Source organism: Lissotriton helveticus, chromosome 11 (genome assembly GCF_964261635.1).
Source record: "Lissotriton helveticus chromosome 11, aLisHel1.1, whole genome shotgun sequence".
Taxonomy (NCBI): domain Eukaryota; kingdom Metazoa; phylum Chordata; class Amphibia; order Caudata; family Salamandridae; genus Lissotriton; species Lissotriton helveticus.
Window position 1 is genome coordinate 589,682,199 of NC_136072.1, and position 12,038 is coordinate 589,694,236.

Below are 12,038 nucleotides of genomic sequence, written 5' to 3' on the forward strand. Positions count from 1 at the left end.
CTGGACAAATTGGCATACCGAACCGAATGCTTAAGGCTACTATCAGATGAGACCAGCTACCGCATACTACCATCGGATCCTACAGAAGATCTACGTGGTGAGATTAAATCACTAGCAGAGTATGGGGAAACAAAAGGATACATTTCAAAACAGGAAGCTGATTTTTTGTGCAGGAGTGAAGGAAGAACGCCCTATTTTTACACACTTCCAAAGATGCACAAAAACAAACTCCCCCCACCTGGTAGACCAATAGTCTCCGGTTTGGGTTCTCTGTTAGAACCTCTGTCACGTTTCTGTGATGTGTTTTTTAAGAAACTAGTACAGAAAACAAGCACTTATCTCCAGGATACGAAGAGCTTGTTACAACTACTCAACGATCTCACTGTGGATGAGAACATGATTCTGGTGAGTTTTGACATTGAGAGTTTGTACACTAGCATCCCTCAGGACGCAACCTTAAAAGTACTAGAAAAGGCTCTATCAAATGAGGATTGGACATCCAGAACCCCAAGAGATTTTATTCTGGAGTGTGCAAGGTTGGCATTGAAAAGGAACTATTTTGAGTTTGAAGGTACGTTGTACCTCCAGACGGGTGGTACCTCGATGGGCAGTACCTTTGCCCCCAGCGTGGCGGGGCTCTACGTCCACGATTTTGAAGAGAAGTTCATACTGAGTGAAGGAAACCCCTACATCTCCAACATCCTATTATGGAAACGATACATCGATGATGTGCTGGCAATCTGGAGTGGTTCAGAGGATTCACTGGTCTCCTTTTTCAACTGGATGAACACTTGTGATGACCATCTGAAATTTACTTACGTCAAAGACCATAGCTCTCTAGTGTTCCTTGACCTTGTCATCAGGAAAGAGAATGGAAGTTTTCAGACACTAACACACTATAAACCCACAGCAAAGAACAATCTGCTTAGGTTCGAAAGTTTCCACCCTAGGCCTTTGCGAGGGAATCTTCCATACGGACAATATTTACGCATTCGCAGGAATTGCAGTAAATTAAAAGACTACAAGGAACAAGCCAGTGACCTCACCCTGAAACTAAAGGACCGAGGATATCCAGACAAGATCCTTAATAAGAGCCAAAAGCGTGCACGCAATCAACCACGGAAAGCGCTGCTGGAAAGTCTAGAAAAACCTTTGGAGGACACCCCTCTCACATGTGTTACTACATATAACACGATCTCAAATGATGTAACCAGGATAGTTAATAAACACTGGTCAATCCTCAACTCCGGCAAAATGCATTGGGACAAACCCCTTTTTTCTTTTAAGAAGGCGAGAAGCATCAAGGATGCGGTGGTGAACACTAGACCAGCAACAAAAGTGATGGAGAATGAAACTGTACTGAACGCGTGGGGGCTACCGAGAGTGACCGGCCACTACAAGTGTGGGAACTGCAGCGTCTGCCCTTTGACAATGAACACCAAAACCCTAAAACTGGAACCAGGAAAGATCTGGACAATACGAGGCCACACCAATTGCAACAGCGAAAATGTGGTATACCGAATAACGTCCCCTGCAACCTACACTACGTTGGTATGACCAACAGAAAGGTCAAAGTACGGATAGGGGAACATAGAAGCACGATCAGGTGTAAGAAGTCCATGACCAGACTAACCGAACACTATCTGTCTGCTGGACATACACCTGACGACCTTCAATGGACAGTTATTGAACAAGTAAACCCAGGCCACAACCTGACACAGCGTCTTTTTGAAAAAGAGCAAAGATGGGTTTATAGGCTGTCCACCCACAGGACAGGTCTGAATGACAATATCCCTTGGGGCTCGGTTGTGGTATAAACTTACATTTACATTTACACTTACTGTCTGCTTTCACCCTTTAATGCAGAGCCTGAGGGTTTACTGTCTGTGCCAACAGGCATAGTAAGATTTCTCTAAGTGTAGATAAGGATCTGGTCACTAACTGTGTTGTATTCGTCTTCCCCTTTAATACCTGTAGACGAGTTGCCTCATCCTACTACCATCTGTAAAGAACACACTCCGTTCTGAACCTCCCATTCATTTTCATTTTCTTTCCCCCGATATCGTGTTTCTGACCTGCAAACACGAAGGGTCGAACTGAGCTTCTGGGAAGCCACCCAATCTCGGCAATAGCCATAAGTGTACACGGTTCCCATAGCGACCGCGTTCCAAGCCTCACTTTGGAACTCCAGATCCGTGATTGGCTCCTTCAACCCACGTGACCAGGCCAACCACGCCCTCTCCGGGGAGATGGCTTTCCTAATATTTAGCTCTCCGTCTCAGTACGCATCAGGGATTCCCATGGGCGTACCGTTGTGGAAACCAAGTAGGTTTACCGACTGAGGAGCAGAAGCCATAAGTAAGTGACATCTGACACGATCCTCCTGGATTATGTCTTCCTACATGATTAGAAACGTATTTACTAACGGCGTTTTGGCGCCCACTCTGATTGTCACTTCCCAGGTGATGTGAGTATCGCCCTTGGTAACCGGACGCCTGTGAAGCGGTATCTCTCCGCAATTCAAGTAAGCATGGCGTTCCACTAAATTCTAGGTACCCGCATAGATAGTCGATAGATTAACAGTCTGTGCAGGCCTAGCGTTTCAATATTTAGAGTGAAACCACCTTCCTCTTTTGAAGTGCTATTACGTATCTGCAACAAGCTAACTCTCCCGAGGGCAATACTGTATATTACGTTGCCAGTACCCAGATATTAACGTGTGTGTACCGCCACAGTCATGCAGTCGGTGCCCGCTTAACCCACATGCCCACATGTACATGGGGCACTACAGGGATTGCGGTGATTGACTGTGTTACATTCGTGTCACGCATACCGGGGTGCTGGCATTCCCTCTTTTATACGTTTTATAAGGTTTTTGTACCTCTATGTTTTGTGTACCATTGTATGTCCTTTGTCTTTTGTGTTCTGTGGTTCCAATCACCAACCATTCTGGAACCTTCTTTCCACAGATTTTTCTTCCAGACCGGGATAGAAAAATTTTGTACAAGAAACACACTTTTTGTGTTTCCAACTTTCACTGACCAAGGGCAGGACGCACCTTAGCGTGTGCGGACCACCCTGGTCTATCACTGGTCCTGAGGAATACCTACAATTGCTTGATGGTTGAAACATGTAGACCGACCTTTTAACTCACATAGCACACGTCGCTATTTTAACACACGATACGTCTTTAACACCGAAGCCTACCTAATTAGGCATAGGTGTTACACTTCTTTTATAAGGTGTCCAGTCACTCAAGAATAAAGTCTTGGAGTGAGTAGTACTGGCCCTTTTTAAATCACTTACCACTGTTCTTCACTGCACATATAAAAGAAACCATTACCCGCTCCACTGTAATCAGGTGTCGCAGCACACCCCGTTGGCACTCGGCCTACGGGGTGGGACCCCGATGATGAAGCATGTCACCAACTAGGTTGGTGAGTGAGGGGTCTTCATAAAGGACATGCTTTGTCCCACTTACGGGTTGGGCACAAGCGATTCTTGAAGCCTTAAGCTTTAGGCACAGAGACTCTCTCTGTTACGCCTGCAGGGGGTACTCCTCTCTTTGTTGTGTTATATTGAACAGGGGACCGGGAGTTCCCACCCTACATTTCTGTTAAACACCCTACTCTCTCTCATTATTTTTCAATAATGATCTCTTTGCCATGTGGGCACTCCCTGACGAATTCAGGTGGCCAGTCTTTTTCAGCTAGAAGGATGTCATAACCTTTAGATAATGTTTCCCAAAAGAGTGCTTTTATCTTCATAGGTATATCCCCCTCTATTCGGAGTGTTACTTCATATAACTTATGGGGTACACTAACCCTGGTGTCAGCAGTTTCAACCTGAATGTATTCATTCAGATCCACTGTCTCCAGATGATCTTTCAGGATCCTGCGAGCTATGGTGACCTCTGCTGCGCTGTCCAGCATTGTCTGGACCCACTCCCCGTTCTTGAGTTGTGTCCTCAAGATCCTTGGCATGTCTGATTTTAATACTTGCTACCTTCTTTTTGGTGAATTGAGTTTTCTTATTTTTTTGGAACGTGTTGGTCGTCTTTGGACTTCACCCGTTCTTCTTTTTGTTCTGATCGTCCTCTTCTTTCGGATTTCTGCGAGGAAGTCTGAAAGGTACGAGAGGATCGTGTATCAGTATCTTGATATCTATCAGGTTTTCTCAAATTTTCCCTATTTCTGAGGTTAAACCTCTTTTCAGAGGGCTCCTGTGGAGGAGACCTTCCTCTGGACTGAGAACGCTTCTCTTTAGGTAGTGACTGTCTACTATTTTCCCATTTCTTTATTTCTTTTTAGGAGTAGTTAGATTGTTTTTGATAAAAACTTTTTCAGGATTTTCTGTTAGTTCAGGTTTTACAGGTTTCCCTCCCAAACTATCTCTTCCTAGTTCTTCATAGGATTTTTCAATAATTCTGGCAAGTTCATACGGTTGCTCAGTAATATCAAGTCTTTTAATTTTTGTCGGATTGCCACTGATGCTGCTTCACCTTTAATGTTAGCAATTCAATAAAGCTTTATTCGAGGTATATACTCATAAAAGCACAAACATGCATTTAAAAACATATTAGTTAAAATCAATGTTTCATACATATACATACTTTTTAAAACAGTTGTGCAAGCTTTAATAATGAAAGGTTAATTAAACTTTTAGAACAATTATCAAATTGGATTAACAGATATAGCCCTCCGCCTGATGGACCATGCCCACCCCAAATACTTTGCTGTTCCCAGGACAATAGGCATATCAGTGGATGTACAAATGATTCTTAACCCCTCAACACCACTAGACGCCCCAAGGTTTCGACAAACCGGGGCCAGCCATACTCTCCTCGGGGTAGCATAGGCCTCACACAAAAATAAAAAGTGGCCTATGCTTTCATTAGTTGCACCACACACCGGGCAGCATGTTGTATTTGAACCCCGCCATCTACCAGTCAGGGATCTCAGGGGAAGGGAACCAGACCTCAACTGGAAAAATAACTTCCTGTCTATTGGGACAGTAATACCGTCCCAATACTGTTCTAATACAGGACTCAATTTAATTTCCAGAGATTTCCCCCCCATTGTATCAGAGTTTGTGCTTCTCCAGAGTCTACCATCTGTGTAGTCCCAATACAGGGTCTTAATAGTGTTTTTACTTGGAAATACTTCCCCAGATGGATTATCCCAGAGATTAGGGAGGCCGAGCTCACCCAAAACAAACCTGAGATTCTTCAACCATGGTATTTTGTGAAAGGTGTCAGTTTTAATTAAGGCTAGGAACCCATCGGCATAATGCCGAATCTCAGGGGTGGTCCAGAGGCGCCTCCAATAAAGAATAGGCCGTAATCGAGCTCGGTCACTAACAGATCTCCTCCCTAGATCAAGACCGAGCGGGACTAATGGCGCACTCTGCGGAAGCCCTGTGATTCCCCTTAGAAACCTGTTCTCTGATGTTTGCAGGGGAAGAAGCCTCCCAAAACCCCATACTTCTGCCCCATATAAGGCTGACCCTTTAGCTTTGGCGTCATATACGACAAGAACCGGTTTTATGGGCCTGGTTTTTGATTTTGATTGCTCCACCCGAAGTGCCCCTGAGATCTGCTGATGCCTCAGGACCACCTTTCCTATATGGTGAGACCAACCTGGCTTACTTGATATCTCAACCCCAAGATAGGTGAAAACACTGCCTACCTCAAGCTCACTGTTAAAAAATATCCTTGGGCGAGGTTTACGCCTTGAAGAAAAAGCCATCAGCTTGGTCTTGCCAACATTAACTTCAAGGCCATGCTCCTGACAGAAAGCATCAAATATATTTAAAGCACGCTGCAATCCAGCCGGAGTCTTAGACAAAATTAGAGTATCGTCAGCGAACATCAGGATCGGGACCCTGAGGCCGCTAACGTAGGTGCATCTACACTTACATCCAGCATCCTACCCACAATTCCATTAATGAATAGGGAGAAGAGCAAGAGCAAGAGCAAATGATGATATGCCGCCTAATGGGTGGTCTGATGGGACTTTTTCTGCCAAGAGTGACCCAACACAGTTACCGACACGGGGGTTCTTATGAATCCTTCCCTCCATTCTAGACAGCACACCACTAATTGACCTGGTATCCTCTTCTGTGTTTTGTATCTAGTGTTGGGGCACGAGCTGACAGGTCATTACATTATTCCCCCTTGACCCTCCACACATTTGTTTTTGAGAAGAGCAAGGGTGCCATTGCACATCCCTGCCGTACCCCCCGCTCGACCGGAAAGTCGACGGAAGATTCCCCATTTAACCCCCACTGGACTTTGGCAAAGTTACACTCGTGTAACCTCATGATCAAAGTGAGCAACTCGGGTGGAACCCCTACTCTGCTCAAAACTATCCAGAGTTTGCTCCTTGGGACCAGGTCGAAGGCAGCCCGCAAGTCGACAAAAGCGACATACAGGCTGCCCTCGCCAAGCAACACCGTCCCCCACCGCAGCATGGTGAAACGGAATACTTGGTCTACCGTGCTGGTTGCCCGCCGGAAACCTGCCTGATAGGGGGACAGAGCATTGATCTCCTCTACCCAGTCCATCAGTTTGTTTACCACCATCTTCCCCACCACTTTTTGGACAGTGGCAATCAAACTTATTGGCCTGTAATTGGCAGGGAGTGACCGATCACCTTTCTTATGGATTGGTATGATAATTGCTCCCTTCCATATTTCAGGAATTACAGCCCCCTTTGCAATGGCATTTCCCAGTAGGGTCACATACTTGGCCCACCGTACTTTGTCATTTTTAAATACATCAGAGGGTATTCCATCTAAACCCGGTGCCCTACCCCCTTGCAGGGAACAAATTACAAATTCCGCTTCTTTGAGGGAAAACAAACTTTCAATACAAAACACAGCTGGAATTGCTTCCACAGCCACAACTTCCTTAGGCTCTGCATACTGGGGTTTAAAGTACTCCACCCAGGCCGCCTCGTCAACATTGTTATCTGGTTTATTTGGGGTGCCGCCTCTACCCCACTTCACGATTTTCCAGAAAAGCCTGGAATCCTTGGCCCCCGAGGCCTCCAGCAATTCATCCCAGTATTCATCGTCCCACTTTTTCTTTGCAAGGCGAACACTAACATTGTATTGTTTCCTGGCTGCGCCAATCACAACCCTATCCCTAGTTCTGATTGCTCTACCCAAAGCTAGTCTGGCTACCCTACACTGCTTGTTAAACCACCTAGCCGGTTTTGGTTGCACTTTCCTATTTACCTTAAAAGGTCTCATAAAATGTGGTTTTAAAAGGGAGAAAAACTTGTTGTGTATGTCTGTGGTTATCCTGGACCCTGGGATTATAGAACTTACTGCCTCCATGGCGGCAATTGCAGTGTCCACCTCTGAACTTATATAGTCCATAGATTCTGCGTTCGCCAGCACACTTGGCCAATTAAGTCTACGCATGTCATTCGTCATACCGGGTAATACACCATCTCGAGGTTGCGAGTTACCTGACATGGGCGTCCACCAATTGTGGGTGACACAGAGGGGATTGTGATCACTTTCCAATCTACCCTCAATCTCCATGTCACATACCCCCTGCCATAAATTAAGGCTACAAATGACATAGTCTATTCTACTTTTATTGTAGCCATTGTCAAATGTACAAACACCTTCCTGGTCCCCCTTAGTCCTGCCATTTAGCTCTCTCAGCCCATGTTCCAAGCACATTGCATTTAATAGTATTATATCCTTCGTCCACCGTTTGACCGGGGCCAAATTTAGGAATGGAACACCCCATTGGATGTCCTCCTCTTGCCCTAGTGGATTCTCCATGTTATCCAACGGTTCGAAGGTCCTGTTTAGGTCACCAGCCACTACCACTCTGTTTCCCAGGGACTGTGATTCAAGGAAAGTAGACAGGGCCTCTAGAGTGGGGGAACTCCCTGTGTTGGTACCCCTGGCATAAATGTTATATATGTCTACTGCACCCCACTTATCCGATGCCATCCTTAGCAATTGGATATCCTTACAACCCAAGTCCAACACATTCACTTTAACTTGTAAACCTTGTTTTACCCAAACTGTTAAGCCTCCCATAGGTCGGCCCCTGGCACCTCTGCTTGCTGGGATTGAAAAATGTATATAGCCTGGGAAAAAAATGGGATCGCAAGCCCATGTCTCCTGGAATAGACATACTTCAAACCCGTTAACAAAATCTATCCAGTTTTGGGACAATAACCGGCTACCTAGCCCCGCAATATTCCACGAAAAAAACTTCCCTAGGACTGGACCATCTCTGATTTCGACCTCAGAAACTAACGTGGAAGAGAGATCAATTGGGCTTTCAGTATTCCCTTCCTGATCTATACTAAAGTCCACAAGGTTATCGTCAGTTTCCTGGGAATCAATAGTACTTATTATAAATGATTCCTCCCCGCCCAAACTTTGCATACACACCCCACAGTTTCCCCTCAAATTCACAATCTTCCCACCAGTGGTCACTTCTTTTGGGGACACTTTTATATCCAACGTAGACACAGTAGAGTTCCCACATAAGTCCCCCCTTGTTATCGCACCTCCCCCGATACTCCAGGAATCACCCAACTTTGGTCAACAGCCCCACCCCAAATTTTCCATCCCGTCATGGGAATTATAGGTTTGACTGTTGTAGGAGTTTGGACGTAGCATGGGCACAGTGAAGGGGACGATCCCTGCCAGGGGTAGATGACTAAAACTACCTAGATCATTATTCACACCAAATAGAGCACCCATAGGTCTTGGGTAGAAGAAGGTAAGATCCACAATACCAACCCCACCACTGCTGGTGCCCCAGCCCGGCCTTGTTATCCAACCTGCCACCCTTGGATCTTGAAAGTTAATTACAATACATTCCCCCCCCCAGATTTTTAGGAGTACAACCGATCCAATTGGTCCTTCTTACCCCGATAATCAAACCATCAATTCCCCCGGGCAATGGTCTATTAACCCTTAGCCAGTGCATGACATTTTTTTAACATCTGGAAGGTTTCTCTTTGTCCTACCAATAAAGGTGGAACATTGGTAAGGACAGCCACATAGGGGTAGGAATCTGGGGTAAGATTCATGGGAGGTATCCTGGAGGGAGGCTTCGTCACAGGGTGTGTAGGGCGGCTAATGTCTGGAACAATAGGACGGGATGTTAGGACATTTTGTGGAGCCTGGGAGTTATACAATACAGCATTGCTTTTTCTTTGGGTGTTATTGCCCCCAGCTACAACACCAAAACAGGGTTTAAGGGTACTTGGTGGATTTTGGCTACCATTACTTAAAGGAGTGGCATTTTTGTGACACTCTTTACTACCCTTAGTCACAATGTTAGCTAATAAGATAGCTGAAACCTGTTTGAAATCTTTCAGTAATTTCATACCTAGAGTCAAGGCCGGTTCTGGACCGTATTCATTTTCAATCTGTCTCAGAACGTCTGGAATCACCGCCATAGACGGGACAACATGTGTTTTTGTGTAGATTGAAGCAAAGACTGTACCCCAAGTGTCACAGTCCTCTACGTGTGGTGCAATCCCCATTGGTAAACAGATTGTTAGAATCCTGTGTTTCTCATGAGGTGTACTATCGGGAAATACTGCCTCTATTTGAGTAATTTTCTGGGCTAACCAGAATGGAATGTGTTCCCTTTTTGCGGGCAACTTACCGATTACTGACTGTATAGTCTGTGGTGTGATTTTGTTTGTGTTCCCCTGATGAGGGGTGTGCTGTGGAATTCTTATAGCAGGTTGGACTGTTAAGGTCCGCAAGACATATTGTACCAATTGCCTATGTATTTTTATTAATTGTTTTAGCTGAGCTAACAGTTCTACATCTGACATTCTTTCAATGTTAGGATGTGGTGTATAGCTGGCTAGTACCGGCCATGTAGCTCCTGGTCTACCTAGTGGACCGAGCCTGGTAATGGGATTTTAATGTTGTAGGGCGCCATTAAACCAGAGCTGATGCTCTTGGTAAGTTAGTGGAATTTCAACGTCCTCGAAAGGAACGTATTCCGCTGGATGTTCCTCTATCTTATAGAAGTGGAACACATGTGTGTTAGGGGATTGAGAGCAGATACGAGGGATAGACATTGACATGTGTTTGACTAGTCACCCCGTGTCTCTTTTCATCCACTCCCTCAGGGGCCAACACATCCTGCACTTTGGAGACGATCCCTTCTGCACGTAAAGGGACGCTCTACAATGATGCTGACGCTTGGCTTACTGCCGTGACCACGCCCCCCCCATTTCTCCTGTTCTGTGTTGGTGTTCGCCATTGATCCTAGCAAGACACTTGTTTGCTGATTTCCTCCCCTTCATTTTCCCGCTCGCCGAAGATTGCATTCGGGGAGATTGCCGAGATAGCTACATCGGCGCGGAATTCTCCGCCTACCAACTTCAGTTCTCCGGTTAACTTGGAAACCGGGTCCTTGTTCCCATTTCGCACCGCTGGTGCTTTACGCGGCTGGAATGCCGAAGTTTGTGTTTCTTATCTCTCGACCCCCGTTACCTCCGCACCGGTTGGTGCACATTTTTGGCTTGCAAGCTGTGTTTTTCTTTGCCCAAGCTTACGGAACGCTGTGCCTGGTGATAGCCCTAATACTTGGCTCTGCGATTCCTCATTGCTCGTTTACTTTTCTTTTTTCCCTATATGAGAGTGTGTTGCTCCGCCTAGTTCAAGGTATTGGGCCGGGCTTTGCCTCTCTTGTGCGAGTAGATGCTCCGCTCTTCGGCGCCCCAGAAGAGCCGGCCATTACTCCGCAATTCCTTAAGTTACACTCCTTGAGTTACTTCTTTGGCACTTTTACTTTTGGTCTGCATGGTTGTATGTTGTGTGAGTGCGATATAGAGTAGCTTTTCCCCCATCCCTCAGAACTCCTATCTCCTTGAGTTCCATATGCTAACCCCGCTACTCTTCAAGGACATTACGAGACTCACTTGGGGTAAGTGGAATACCATGCTATGTTAATCACATGTCAATGTATTACCAAGATGGTTTATAATGCAGTATAGTGGTATATTCTTATTGTTTCCTTTCTCAGCACTGTACGACCGTCTTGAGACCAGACAGACCTGTTACCCCCCTGCACTAACCCACCCCACGTATGGGGAGAGTGGTGGACACTCCTTGGAATTTTCCCCCATACTTTTAGAGAACAGCCTATAGGATTGTATGTTCTTCATCAGTCCTGTAGTTGTTTTTTAGAGGTTAAGGGGATTTCTCTTCACTCCTGTGGATTGCTGGCATCTGGTTCTCGAGTCCTGACAGAAAGCCAAGCCCACGTATTTTCGTCCACCCGAGTGAAGATGAATCCTGACAGTACAGAGATAGATATGGATACTAGGTTACACACCCCCACTATGGAAGAATTAGCCACAGCTGTAGTGGAACTCCAGGCAGAAGTAGGGAGATTGCGTCAGGAGAATCAAAGGTTACAAACCGAAGCATTGCATTCTAAAACCCTGGAGTACAGAGACCCTGGCACTATCCCAAAAAGTAGGAAAAGTTATATCCAACCTGCGAAATTCACAGTACCCTCAAATCCCACTGGAGCTGAAGCCAGAGTAGAGGGTGAGCTGACCCCTGTACAAGTAACAGTCCTTACGCCGAGTCCTGTTCCATTAGCTATGCCTGAACGGTTTTCAGGCGATAGCTCTAAATTCAATGTGTTTGTAAATCAATGCCAGCTCCAGTTTTTGTGTAAACCGTCGTCTTTTCCCAATGACGCTGCTAAAGTTGCCTTTGTGATCTCTTACCTGGCAGGCAACGCGGCAGAATGGGCGGTCCCCTTGATAGAGTCTAATGATCCTCTTTTGAATGACTACACCTCTTTTCTAGACAAGATGAAAAGTCTGTTTGCTAAACATACCTATATGCAAGCCAGTGACAACGAACTCTTAAATCTCAAACAGGGAAATAAAGACCTTTTGTCCTACATAACCAATTTTAACAGACTTGTCACAGAAACACATTGGCCAGAAGATAAACGAACTTCCCTATTCTATAGAGGATTAGGGGATGAATTGAAAGATTTATTGTCCCAGATT